The 15369-nt window shown below is 38.7% G+C and overlaps 1 protein-coding gene across 2 annotated transcripts in view; it reads right to left on the reverse strand.

Annotated features, from left to right (window-relative positions):
- The window catches only part of lrmda (leucine rich melanocyte differentiation associated), a 236803-nt gene that overhangs the window by 165894 nt on the left and 55540 nt on the right, over nucleotides 1-15369 (reverse strand). The gene's annotated exons all lie outside the window — the stretch shown is intronic.

Consider the following 15369-nt stretch of genomic DNA (forward strand, 5'->3'; position numbering starts at 1 on the left):
TCTCCCCCTCTCTCTCATTCATCTTAAAATGGATTGCTCTGTCACCTGGACTAACACTTTACTGAGAGCAGCCATCAATACTTTTTGTCAAAAACTGCAGGCTGCGCCAGACATGTCATCAATCACCATTTACATAAAACAAAGAGCTTTCTATGACTGCCAGTCAGAGGCAGGACTGCTCTGACATTGCTGAAGATAAAAGTAGCAGTTTCATAGGTCCATAGAGACACTGACTGCACTACAGGCCTACATGTGTTGTCAATCTCAAACCAATTGCTATAGGTTTGCAAATAGCAAGCAATAAATCAATGAACCGGAGCTATTTGATCTCATCCAGAAGACTCAAGGTGAACCAACGGCTTTAAAGAAAAGCTCTAAATTAATAGACAGCTTCATGTTAAAATGGATGAAAAAAAGAAATGTAATGTTATAATGTTAGCTATGGCTTAGAGACAAAATACAACTGTAAAATGTGATTGCTTCACCAGCATCTGCACCATGTCAATGTCCACCTGTGTTTGGACAAGTTCAGAAGTCAAGAGATATGAATGACATCAACCTCCCATCAATCCCCTGCGGACAAAAATACGCCAGCACTGATATGAAACACACAGAGCGCTGGCTCATACATTCACAGCTTCTGACACTAGGAGGAAAGCAAGATTTCCTATCATTTATTTAACAGAAGAAATATGGTAATCTTACTTATAATTGTTCCCAGTCAAATCCGTATTTTCCAGACAAATAAAGTAAGCAGACTAAAAATTCTGAGATAATCTATTCAGCCGATGTGGTTTGTTATTTTAGAAATAATGTATTGCATAAACACTAAAAAGAGATTCACTAGAAACTAACAAGATTTCTTCTGTTTTCTTCTCACCTAAGATTTAGCAAAGACGCACACATGCAAGCCATGTGAGTGTGCATGCATAAATACACGTGCACGCACACAAAGAATTCAATTTGGAAACCATCATTGGAGCGCAGAGGAGAACTGGAAAGTCATATTGCTATAATGCTCGGATTATCAATCATTCTGGCATTTTATTGGCTTTATCACTGTACATACCATTAAAATGATGTCTGGCCCAGATTGTCAGGGGGCAAACATTAAACAGGCCAGGATTAAAATGCAGATCCAAAACACCTTCCCCTCTGCTGCTGAAATTGCACAGGACTAGGCAGCTGACTTTGGATGTGCTGTCAGCGGAGACATCGCATCAACACGGAGCTGGGCTGACGAGTAGATAGATAGTGTCACACTCAGGAAATGCAGAAGCTTTCGCTCTATTTATCACATGCTGTTGTCAGTCAATGCACTAAAAGAGTGATAACAAATGAGGGGAAGAAACATCTATTAATCTCCCCTTGCACTCCTAATCAGACATCATTGGCAAACTCCTTTGCACTACAATGACATGCGGCTGGCCTACTGCTCATGAAGGAACATATTAATACCAACACTTGTGCTATTAAAAGTAATTTTGGTGGCTCTGAAGCAGTGAGAAAAGCAAATATCCATATTTCAAAAGGTCTTGACAGTTAAAAGGTTGTTAATGGGCATTTAAATGCTAGTGCTGCTGCCAAGCTGGCAAAGACAGTCATAAAGCAAAAGAACATCTCCTCTCTTTTAAAAGCTTTATTAAAAGCCATGTAAAGCAAGCACATATACCACTCTATCACCTGTGTGCTACAAAGGCAAACTTTTCCATATATTTTCCATATACTGTAAGAACCTTGGCTTGAGTTTGTATAGCAATAAAACAACTCTGTTGTCTTTCGTTCAAAATGTAAGCTTTCTTTTTGGGAGTATGGTGATAATTGTGAACATTACAACTAAAGTTTTCCTATTGCAATTCATATGTCTTTATCTAAGTCCAACCATTTTGGAGCAATACATCCTAGGCTAAAAATAGGAAACAAGAAGGCAGAATATTTAGCCATAATGTTCAGTTTTGCTAAAGATATAGGACATAAGGGTTATGGAGTCGACCTTACAGTAAAAGAAAATGTCAGGAGACAGTCTTGTGACAGATATAATGATTGTTTGACTTTGTTTGCCGCGTCAGTCATATGATGATTGTTACCGTCACAAGATTTATTTTTTACTGTAGCAGCGGCGGAGGAAGAGCTGCAGGTTCAGAATTCAGTTCAATCTCAGGATTTAATTGGAGGTAACTGTATAGTCATGGGGCTTCATGATACATACAGTACATAGAGGTCTAGCTGAGTTTGCATAATTCAGCTTTATTCCCATTTTTTCTATGTATTTTTCCCCAAAACATAGCCTCACTGCTCCTCTGTTATGCTAATGCAGGAAATACTGTACATATGCACAATATGAATCCGGCTAATAATATTCATTATGTGAAAATATTTCTGGGTAAGACTATGTGAAGATTTTCTGTGGTAAGATCCGCTGTTGACATGTGAAATGTAAATCAAATATCTGAAGTGATAAGCACTGTTGAAACTTCTTATATAGATTGACAGTACATCCAATGTTTGACGGACAAACAGAAGTCCGAATATTAAATTCTCCTGACAATGAATGACTCCTTGTGCTCTAGATTAGAAGGGAATATAACGGTCCAAACCACAGGTCTCATGACTAGACACAAGATTGTTGTATCTACGTCATTTCATCTTTAGTGCCAGCCCCCACTAGTGAACACTCAGTCCACAAACGATTCACTTTATGAGTTCAAACTCATTCTGTATCAAACAATATTTGGTGTTACAGGCCTTGGAAAGCCATTGTGGGATCTACCCCCATGTAAGTGATTTATATCTTCATAACATCCTGAATGAGCTCTTATCACTCCATCAGCATTACACAATATTGGAAACAAATGTTGAGATAATTGTAGGACATAGTTTTGTTCATGTGCTAGCGTCCCTAATGAACTTTACACAGTGTCTGAACTGTATCGAGGAACAGACATGAGTACTCCTGTACAGGGACTTTGACGCCTGTCACAAAAGGCTTGAGACAGCACTGTTCCCCTCCTTAATCTCCCAACAGAGGAAATGACTAGACTGACTAGACTCGACATTTTTTTGTTCCCCCATAAAGAGAAACACAGAAGAGCTTGGAATGAAACTCCACACATTATGAAAGCTATTATCTTCAGCTGCCAGTCTTGGTGAGAGAGAGAGAAAACTGGTAATCCAAAACTAATAGGCAGAATGAGAGGTGCAAAAAAAGTAGGGGACTGGGTCAGATCATCTCCCTCTCTCTCTTTCTTTCCAATTACTGACAGACAGTTGAGAATATGAAATGAGACTGAGGAATGAGGAAATATTCATATTTTCTCTGCATGGTATTAAACCCTGACAAAGTAAAAGAAAATTGATGGTGGTTTCAATTTTGACAATATATCAAATCTGACAAGATATTAAACTGATCTCAAAACACAGACTGTCTGTATCATTGCCAGGACAAAATAGGATGTTCTCATCTTGGGTCATAAAAAAAGATTTATTACTAAAAAGAGACAAATTGACATTTTCAAAATGACTGTTCCAATCCTTCCTTTCATCAAATTATCAGGCTAACAGCAGATCCCGATGTTCACAACAAGACTCAACTGGCACTGATCCTCAGACACCAAACCTGTGAAAATAGCAAGCATGACATAACTCAAACTACTTGATCTGCAGTCACTGAATAAACAAAATCCCTTCAAATCCTCGATAACTGCAGGACACTCGTCTACTCCACACATCCATCATAAGAGAGTTTGCCAGAAGGTCATTGATGGTTCCAATAAAAGACTATCCAACAAACAGAAGAAGAATATCAATAGATAAGACCACAGCACAATGTAGAGGCCGTATATTGCAATGTTATTATGCTTGGAAAATTACACTTAGTTATAGGATCTTATAATTAGGGCTTATTACCATCATTATATGAATGACCAATTGTATATGTGAATTCATGCAGCTTTTTTAATATAAATATATACACATATTTGTGACGCTTACTGATTATATTTTTGCAATTTTTTGCAAACATCTGCACAGCTCTCCACTTCAAAATGTAATATACTGTAGTTGGTCATATATATTACATACATTAACTTATATTCATTCTCGTTTGTTTTTTTTTGTTGTTGTTTTCAAAATTTGGTGTAAATACATATTGTATTCGTTTGTAATGTTAAATAGTTTCTTTAAAATACTTTTTTTATCATCATATTTTTGAACCTATTTTCTTAGATTATGTTTATGTTTGCACCGCCATATAAAAAAGCAAATTCCTTGTATGTGTAAATGGACCTTGCAATAAACGTGATTCTGATTCTGAATCTGATTCTATGTATGAATTCTTACCCTATTTACTTCTTTCAAGATCTCATCTATTTTCAGCTAAAATAATGTACAAAAACCACACACTTGGTCACACAAGCCTTTTTTCTTTTGCTTCCGGATAGTCTTTTAAATTCTGGGTACCTCGAGCATCCTCCACTGGCTCCGCAACTTCAAAAACACACCTCATGAAAAAATCAGGAGGCCTGTCTGACATGTGTCCCCGTGCCCTGATGGCATGCCAACACCAAAGACTAGCATTGATTTTCTGTAACGCGGGGTCGGATTAGCCCTCTTCAGGGATTAGCTGCCTGTGCAAGGCCTCAGGGTTCGCTATAAAACTAATAATTAATTTAAACAGCCGGGCCCATGGAAGGATACACTCACTACACGTTCGCAGCATGAGGGGGTGAGTATGACTGACGGACTGTCTGGCACTCTCTGAAAAGAACAGCTGAGCTTATTTATAGGACTACTGTATAATCACCTGGGTTCTGATGATTACTTTATTAGTTGCAATGTGATAGTTTATACTACTGATTAATATGTTATTACAAGTATTTAACCATTAGCCTTAGTTTAATAACTTAAATAGCTGCATGGTCTTATTAGCAGCTGACTAAGATCGGCAGGGAGGTGTTCGGCTGATAAGATCAAGCTGTCAACAACACCTATGCTCACACAGTTATGAAATCATAACACAAGGTCATAAAGATACAGTATGTACTCAAGTATAACCATACATGTCTGAAATAGACAGAAAGCCATGGTGTTATTTGCAGGATGTGTGGTGACAACAGGCTAGGTAATCGTACTGCAAACAAAGCCAGAAGTTGTCTCTAGACTCTAATAATAAAACTCTAAGATGAATCAACACTGTCACCTAACTAATGGATTCTTTCATACAATATACTATCATTTTAAGGCTGAATATGTAAAGAAAACAAGTGGGATTTACATTGATACTATAATATAGGAAGAAAATAAGAAAAGGAAATATATGTAACAAAATGGTTCTTGTGAAAACAATCGAAGCAATTCCCCTTTGGGCAAATAACATAAAATACCAAATCAAAAAATAAAACATTTCCTCCACGGTGTATAGCGATTGGCCCTCAACTTCATAATGAAAACATTGTTACTAAATAAGGCCTTTTATTTATTAAAAACCAAGAAAATCTACATAATGTTATTTAGTCGCACCCACATATTCTGAGTTGATCTCAGTTTATTGTGAATGGAGGCAAAAACAATGACATTTTACATACGTTTATCAAGGTAAAAGATGACTCACAACACATTCTACATTATTTTAAGAACTGACATATCCTCAGGTAAACTGTTGTGGCACCTTTTAACCTATATTTACTAAAACAAGGCAATATTCCTTTGAATGCAGCAATGTTTGCAATGTTGTTCTTTGTTTACAGTTATGTATACAAATGCCTTCAATACAATTGTGTAATAATAATGGACATTTAAATGCCTCGTAACAGTAAGTTTATATGTTTACATGTTATATTCTCTCAAACAACAAGCCTAAAGCTGTATGAATAAAATGTTTGAGGACAGATGGGTATTTAACTTGAAGTGAAACCCAAACAATGAAATCCATCGCAAGGTGAAGCATCTCACTGTAACCCCCTGTTATTATTCCCCTTCCTTTTACCTAGCTGGCAATAAGGCTTGCTATAGTAAGAGAAGGTAAAGGGATTTCTCCTTCTGTTCTAAAGACTTTGATCTGACTGACACACAAACGGCCCTCAGATCACAAGTCTGCAGACCCTGTTGGGCCTCTCTGGCTGGTCGGCTTGTACATACACTTCATCCCTATGAGGATTCCTCACCCTCCTCCCATTTCCCCTCGTCTTTCCCTTTATCCCTTCTTCTTCCTCCTCCTCTGCCTCCTCCTCTTCCTCTTCTGTTTGGTGTTTTGAAACATCTGAGTACAGACATGTTCTGAGCTTTGGAGGACCCAGGGGCCCGAGATCCAGACAGAGGGAGAAAATAAAGAAACTCTACAGTGCCCACGGTGCAAAAGCTATCTCACCATTATCACTGGGGAGAAACTCTTAAACATCTCCAAATGTCTGGACAGACAGAGGAGATCAGAAGACTGTTTGGTCTGTTGTTCACATAATCAAACTGTCAGCTAATGGTGCATTCGGCAGCTCACAGTGGAACCACTATGATTTGAGTCAATGCATTTACCCTAATGGAGAGACAGTGTTTTATGATGGAAAACAGATAATAAGAATATTGTTCTACACAGACTGCTGGCTCACAAATGGAAGGGCTGTTCCTTGTAGTTTTCCAGCACAGACGTGTCAGCAGCATGGACATGAAACATGCTGTCACTGTTTCTTATCTCAATGTGTCCCTGGGTGGAAAAGTGAGGCAACAGCTTACTGATGTCTTGCAGCCTGCCTGACCATTAAAACATATTTCCATGCTGATGGATGTCAGATGTAGCCTTAAAAAAAAAAAACGTAGCTCGCCCTTGATTTCTGAGCTCATTCCAAACTACAGTTTTCAAAAGTTACTCTTCATTCTTTGCAAATGGAAAAAGCAAATGTAGGCTATAAACAAGTTCAAAATGATAGAGAAAGGGGAGACGGACAGTGCAACCCGGTAAGGGGCTGTTATCTCCCACAAATGATCCTGTCCGACCAATATCAAGTTCTTCGGATGGTGGTTTGGAAGGACAGTCAACGTTTTTTATAAGTGAAAGCTGTGAAAGATGCGAGTAGGTTTATCTGAAATGGAAACAGGAAATGAGTTACAGCTGTGCTGAGAATATGGCACAGCTGTCCAGGGCCAGAGATGGTTTAAGCATTCTACAGGAGTACAGGAAAAACGTGGTCTCACCCACGAAGGCCGTTAGGGGGCTGAAATTGCAGGCCAAGCTAATAAAATGGCCCACATGTACTGTAATTTCAAAAATGGCAAACCATGATTAAACCTGACTCAAATCATAGAGGTTAGAAAAAAAACCTTATTATTCCCTATAGACTTCACCAAGATGTAATGGCAAGCTCTTTTAATAATCACGAGGCCTTCAAGAAACTGTTATCTCTAATAACAGTTTCCAACTGCATTTTATAGTCATAGGATTTATTCATCAACTGACAACATTAATCATGAAGCCCTTTTAAAAAATCATCCCCTAAAATTCAAAACATGGCAAGAACTGCAATCATCCTCTAAAATCTTGGCATGAGTACACCCGTGTATCTGTCTTCACTTTTCACCCCCTGGGCTTTTTAGAAAAGGCTGTGAGAGATTGAAAGCCATGAAGGGACCAAAACTGCCTGGACCAAACTAAGGAAGCTCCTTTGTTCCTCTTCCAAAATGGGCTCCAAACCTTTTTTTTTCCAATTGGGACCCAGCCAAGGGAAGTAGAAGTATGGCTGCCCCTCTCCATGCTCTGTTCTAATATGTTCCATGCCTTCCAGTTGCTTACATCATCAATCTGGGAGATGGCTAAGTGTGATGGCGTGAACATAAACAGAGCTTTAGCTATGGGCTAAAATAGACACAGGTTTTGTCTCAAACGAAAGTTGGCGCCCCTTTTGCTTTTATTTGTTTGGGAAAACGCTCATACAGAGAAGTCTTAATCGCTGGCTTGCATCCTGAATGACTTTGCATGTATTACCTATAAAACCAGTGCCACAGAGGGAGAGAATCGAAGGAAAGGCAACAGTATTGCAGTATCCAAATTCACCCACATAATTAACTTCAAGCTCATTATTGACAGCCGAGTGCCAGTCCTAATCATCTCCCTTTTAATGCTTGCTTAAAAATGCACACCCTTATGTCAAAACTTGAGTAAACGTTAACTCTCCCCAAATCGTCTACTTACTAAACATGTGACTACTGAATTATACATCTGACATTTTTCCCCTCTCATATTTACATGTTGCTTCGGCAGAAAGTGTGTAATAGTTGTAAAGTATTTAATAAGTGTTTAATTATGTACAAGAGTCAAGATCTTAGCCATGCAGTGGACGCAGTCTACAGTAGATGTTTACCCAATATCAAAAGACTCTGCTGTGCTGATAGAAATGAGTAAGACATATGGACGGTTTGTTTTTCACTTGCCAAAATAGTAAAGGGAGTTTGTCCACTTGGGCCCCATCAGGTCAAATCATAAAGATCTATCACTGGCTTTGCACTCTGCTAAAACGCTAAGGAAACATATTGTAGATTTTAAGACCCTTTTTATTCAGCCAGACTGTGTACTAAAACTAATTGGATTTCTGTCAATGGAAAAAATATATCCCTGGGACAGCTTTGAACTCAATAGCTCTGCCTATCCAACTGCACATGAGGGAGTGAGACCTTGCCACATGCCAAGCACCAGGGAGGAAAATGAAATTGGTGGTCAACATAAAATATTAAAATAGCATGGTATCGGATTTTGAAAAATGATGTCAGGGTGGCTCATTATGGCCAGCAAGGCAGTGAATTAAGCTATATTTAGTGGGTGATAATTGAAATTATAGCTGTAATCATTACCACTGACAAGTTTCTAAATAATACCCAATAAATCCCCTCTTTTTAGCAAAGTCCTTGTGACAGCTGGCAGTGCTGAAACATATAAAGTAGAGAAACAGAATCTCTTTCCCTTTCTTTCCTCTCTCCCTTCCTCCCTTCCTCCATGCCTCCCCTCCAAACTCTTCTTTCTTTCACTCTCTTAGAGCCAATAAAATGTCAGCTTTTATTCTCCTCCTCCAAAGTGTTGGCTAGATGTCAGCAGACCCTTCTAAAGCTCTGCCACTGCAAGCTGAAGGCCTGTAAATCTCTGTGTCAGTGGCACGCCATCCGTCTTGGGATATACAATAAAAAATGTGACGCAGTCATAAAAGGAATGGCATCGCTGCCCAGTATATATAATGTGAACAAAAGGAACATAAAGATGTTCCATTCCATTCAGAATCCGAAACCACAAGATGGCCTTATATTGAAGGAGAGAGGAGGAAGTGGATTGCCCTGCAAGGCTGATAGCAGCTCCTGACAGTGATTAACAGATGGTTCCCTTGCCATCAGTGGACTTTTGTTGTGTTTTAACAGAGAGATAAAGATTTATACCATATATGTTATACCAAGGGTAATGGAAATGTGGAGTTGATAGACTAGCTGCACAGTCAAAGCCTGATATAGCTTACTCCTCTGTGCCACAGACCTCCCGTGTGGTCCAAGAAATATTAAAAACACATCTGTGAGCCACACTGTTTCAGTGGGTGACATGTTCCTCCATTATGATTAACAAGGAAACTGTTGTTTATTCCGATTTAAAACCACTGTCCTTCTTCTAAAGATACTCACTACGACGTGTGTGGCAATGTGCAATGGTCTGCCATTCATACTCCCTAACAAATGCATTGTTTACTTAAGTTTAAGTACCATGTGCTTATAGCTACAGTGCCCAGCTGTTTTTGGAATTCACAGAAAGTGTTTTTAAGATAATGCTATATATTTATATTCACAACAGACAGAGTAGGGAAGTTGTTGAGTGGAAACAGACTACCACATTGTTTGTTGGTTTTTGCCTTTTGACTGCATTTGTTGACAAGACTAAACACATGTAGCAAACCAAGACAAAAACCTAAGTTTAGCTTCACTCTTTATTGCTTAGCACGCATCATGTTTTTTAACAGAATTGAAGCAACTCTCTATTGCATACATCTATACTTCTCCAATGTTTTGGGCAACTTCAAGGATGTTGCAATGTGTCAACCGGATAGTTGGTTGGCATGGTAATACTCATCACTTCCTCAAATAAACATGACAGAAGAGGTAAGTAAATGAAAAGGAAATAATGCTGGAAATGAGAGTGGAGTTTCTTTTTAAAACCTACATAAATACTTTAATATGTGGAGAAGAAAGCCATAGCTCTACTGACGATCTAATTCAGACTATGTAGTTTAGTATACAGTACGTGTTTAAAATGTGTTTTTTATTAATAGTCCCAATGCAGCAAGAGTCAAGCACAAGGCCAGATGTACTTGGATAAATCAAACAGTAGATCTTAATAAATGCTAGGCCTCAGAGCATATACCACATTAAATGAGTTCCATTAGGGAGGACAAAGTATGCAGTTCTTCTACAAACATCTTCTGCCCTTCAGGCATATTTTATCACTGCAAATCTAGAGTAAAAATACATTGCAGACACCGAAATACAAAAACTAAACAATGGACACAATGAAGGCCACATTACTGCAGCTTGGTTGCAATTTGGGAAGGGATTTCAATCATTTACAAGATGTCCATTTCACCAAAGGTTGTTGCCTTAATTGACTTAATGCAGGTTTTCTGTCAGATGCCTATAATATAACCTTTAACAGATCTATCCAAAGACACTAAAATTGAGTCACAAAAAATGTAACCTTATTTCAAAGTCTAAATTCATCCCATGTGATTTTGATTAATACAAACATATATATTATTTACTTCTTTAGTCAAGGAATCCATGACTCAGACCCTGTATGTCCTCAACAGGGACACAAATGTTTCCAGCAATCACATAAAACAAAATTCTGATCTAACCTTAAATTGGATAGATGGGGGAACAAGACAAGCTATCCATTAAGTATAACCACTTTAGTCCTATCCCATCACTTTCCAAGGAGTAGTACTACATCGTTTAAAAAAACATTCCCAGTGAAAATTAAAAAAGTTGTTTTTTCTCCACCAATACCGACTGACAACAAAATATAAACGTCCTTGAGATGAATAACTTATTTCCTGCCAGATCATATCCATCCCATCTCTTTGGTTTAAATCTCTTAGGGCTGGGAGAGCTCTGTATTCTCCTTAATTTACAGACGCAGATCAGGTTATCCTAGAATATGGGCCTAAACAGGCCTGATAGATCGGATATGGGATATATTTGCTGAGCAGAACAGAGTACGCCACCACTATTACCAGACACACACACTCTACGCTCCCAGTTAAGTGATTTGAGGACTTCATACTGCCAATGTTTCATCTCCTCTCCCTAAATGACACTTTATCTGCATACCGGCATCTCTGAAGATTGAACACTTAGGCAAGACAATGACAGGCTCTCTTGCCGTTGTCACTTCCCATTCTAGGACTGGTCTAATGCCTCTTCCTGGGCTTCTGCCAATAACATACCCCCCGGCCCCTCCCCTCACCATCAAACAACCCGAGTCTACCTAGCTTGGATTAGAAAAAGGAGCACTTGATGTCTGTGACACTCATTTGTCAATTAACAGGCCCCTGCCCGTGTTGACATACAGCAACTTGAAAGACAGAGCGGTGCCTGTGACGAATTAAGAGAGACAGATGAGTGAGGCATGAGCGGCAGAGTAATACTATAATGTTCTTTAGATATGAATATAAAACGACACAGCTGACAGGCCATACAAGGTTTTATTTCATTTCTCAGTGTATCGGGCCTCCCTACTTTGTCTTCTTTGTTCTTTTTTCATCAGACTACTTACATCTCATTTTGACAGCCAGGCGACATTTAGAGCACTTTCGTTTTAAAGCGCGAGTTAGCATACTTGATTTGTCATTAAAATGCAAAACGCCTGCCATCACCAACATAGCCCGGGTGAACACATACCCCCTCAGATACACACAGACACAGGCACACACAGGCACACACACACAGGTAGCTGAAGTTAATCTGCAATGCAAAAGTCCAATATGGACCCCTCTCTCTTAATGGCAGGCTGAATTTCTATGTAAAAGTTCATCTGATTGACTGCTACACATTGTTTTTATGGGTATAAATAAATTAAGGTTACTTGTGGACAGAAAATAAAGACAGCGGCTATGCTGCAATTGTATATCCACTTGGTCAACATAGATAGAAAGACAAGAGGATCAGGATGGGACGCATGCTAATTGAGGCTTGGCATTACAGTGCGTGTTAAATGTCCTAGTCTCACTGTAGTGTAGACAGTATACAGGTCAACCTATTCAATTGATGGAGGAGAGAGTAAAGCACCAGTGTTACAGGTTAACTGGATTCACTGTAAACCATGTTAATTTCATCTCAATGCTTCCATGGTTGCTTTAAGTGTGTGCATTAAGATTTAAGAGCATATTCATCTACAGTTTATTGGAGTCTTAACCTATGGTGAAACTGTGATTCCACTACGAATTACTCAATACAGCCCATTGACAAGATAATAATATACAAAAATAATACCTTTTGATGAAACAACGTCGCAACAAAGTGGATATGCTAAAAGTTTTCATTTTTTTAAGGCTTTTGTTGTAATAGTTTGTACAGATGTTCCTATTTTGGTGTACATTTTAAGCACTTGAATTTAATCAAGTCCTGCTGTGGATAGCAATTGTTTGACAGATTAGATCAACTGGAATGATCAACATTGTGATCAACTAAAGCAAATATTTGACAGTAAAGAGTAACATTTTACATTCAATGTACAGTAATAGCTATCACATGTGGTAAGAGGACAGGTGATGGGCAGATATAACTGGCAAAAACAAATCTAAGACCACTTACAGGTTAGGTCTAAGGTTGTGCAAAAGCTGCCATGGCATGAATGTGATTTGTTTATTAGATGCCATGTCAGAACTGTGACAACCTTTATTCTAAGGTCTAATAACATTAGGGTTCAACCTGTGACTCACCGACATGTGTCCTCCTCAAACCTCATGTGTCCAGGGCAGCAGCACTGCAAGTAACAGATGCAGGCACCCAAAGTGCACCCGAGTCACAGCGAGGGATCATGTCAAGACAGTACAAGCCCACCCTGCATTGTGTACACACCTGACCTGGAACAAAGTGGACGAAACAATACTAACCAAGCCCATCCCGAGACAGAAATCTCACCGTGAGCCACACTTCTCGACACATTGATGAGACAGGCTGACGGTGCAGCACACAGAGGGAGAGGTGTGGGTGTGACAGCCTGCTACCATAATTTCATCCTGCCATTACCTGCCCAGCCACTCACAGTTATGCTCACAGAGACAGATGCACAAACACTGCATGCAAGCAAACATGGGCAAACATACACACAAACATAAACATATGTGTAACATACACAAAAACACACAGTAAAGGTGCCAGTACATTTCTTCTCATTGTGACTCATTGTCAGGTTGCTGGATGAGTGTTGTCAATTGAGCTGACAGAAATAAGCATATTAGCTAGAACAAATTCTGGCAATGTCTCGTTCTCAATTTTAGTTGAGCAGCATGAAGAAGTACATGATGCTGAAGGCAGACCACAGAGTCTCAACAACATGTGCATCTGTTTGCAACTGGTTGCTATGAGCTGACACTGAAACAAGGTCATAGTGTCGACACAAAAATGTCTCAAATATCTGACATGCATGTCATAGAGTAGAATCCTGAAAGGTGAAGCTAGGGAAAAACTGTTATTTAATATTGTGTTACAAAATTACAAATAATCTGAAATTTCAATTATGGACAATGTCAAATAGCTAAGAGGCTTAGCTTAAATGTTGTCCCTTTTTTAGGTAGCATGATCAGTATCTAGCTATAATGGCTTGAACATAGGGGAGAATCTAAATTGCTATTATATTTTTAAAATGTTAATAATAATCACACGTCTTTATATATGGAAGATTAATTTCTGGTGAAAGGGCGCCTTTACATTTATTTATGCCATAAGAAGCAGTTTCTGAAAAAAGCCCCTATCTTTTAGATGCATTCTTATGGGGATCAAACTACTGAGTGGGTGGCTATGCCTTAGTTAGCATAAAACTTTATCACATGTTCAGCTGCTTTTTGAATTCCACAGCTCGACCCACCCGTGATCTCCCAATGTTGTCATATGATCACCCAAAGACACCAACAGGTACAGAGGTAATAGGTAAGAAATGTATATTTTATAGCAATGGATAAAGATAAAGTGTTCATGCTGTGCTTATGATGAACGTTAACGCAATGTGAGCCATTCAAACCTACTGTATATAGGAGAATAATATGAATCCCTATGTAAGAGATCATTTTGCCCACAAGCAGCCATCAATCAATAGTCCACTGATATGAGTCCCAAAAGGTTTGAGCACCACTTCATTGCTTCTGCTCTGCTTCTCTGCCCATACCACCCTTTGAAGTTTAGTAATGATATCTGACATCTGAGATTAGGCAAACTGAAATTATTAATGAATAAGTAATATCTGAGTCATAAATATTTGATTCTGAACATCACGTCTTTAATGTGACGGGTTCAAAGGCGAGAAACATAATGCCAGCCTTGATCACACTGAAAGGAACACACAAAAGGGTTGTTTCAGTCGGATTTCATAAAGCTGTTTGCAAGACATAAGATCATTCCTTCTGAGGTAACACCAAGACATTTACCGTGTGTCAGAAGGAAGTCACGATCTGATGGCTATCATTATGTGTTAAAAGGGAAGACTATTCAAAAGTCAAGTTACTACAAATTGAAAATGACATAAACAACAAGTGTTTCGGGGGTCAGCATGACTAATCAAAGATAAAACTCATGATCATCATCTCTCTTACTGCTGGTAATTTGAATTATAACAGTTAGTCTATCCAACTTTCATCAGGTATTTGAACAAGCATAACAGTTCCTTTATACACATAGGTGAGGAGCCGTAAATAATAATTTGGTGGTCCCACAATATTATTGATCAATTCTATGGAATTCTTCTCCCACTTTTTATCTCATTTCTTACTATATTTACGCCAACACATGCAATTACATTTTTCATACTTTTTAGGTCAGTAGGTCTCAGGTTGTACGTGTCAAAATCCCCAAAATATGTTTCAAATGCTGTCTCTATGTCACACAGCTATACACACTCAGAGGCTCTTGCTCAAAGGCACATAAAGAGCTGACCCATAACAGATTTTGGCAGCCTGTCTGAACACTGTGTAGATGTGAGTACTGCAATGATTGTGTAGTATGATGCAATGTAAATCAGTTAGATTGAGTACTACACATGTCAAGCACTGCCTCAAGACAAAAGATTCAACCAAAAGTGCCTCTATTGAGACGGCTTCATGTGCCTGACAGTCATGAAAAGGGTTCAGAAACAAGAGCACCTTA

This window comes from Eleginops maclovinus, chromosome 22 (genome assembly GCF_036324505.1).
Source record: "Eleginops maclovinus isolate JMC-PN-2008 ecotype Puerto Natales chromosome 22, JC_Emac_rtc_rv5, whole genome shotgun sequence".
Taxonomy (NCBI): domain Eukaryota; kingdom Metazoa; phylum Chordata; class Actinopteri; order Perciformes; family Eleginopidae; genus Eleginops; species Eleginops maclovinus.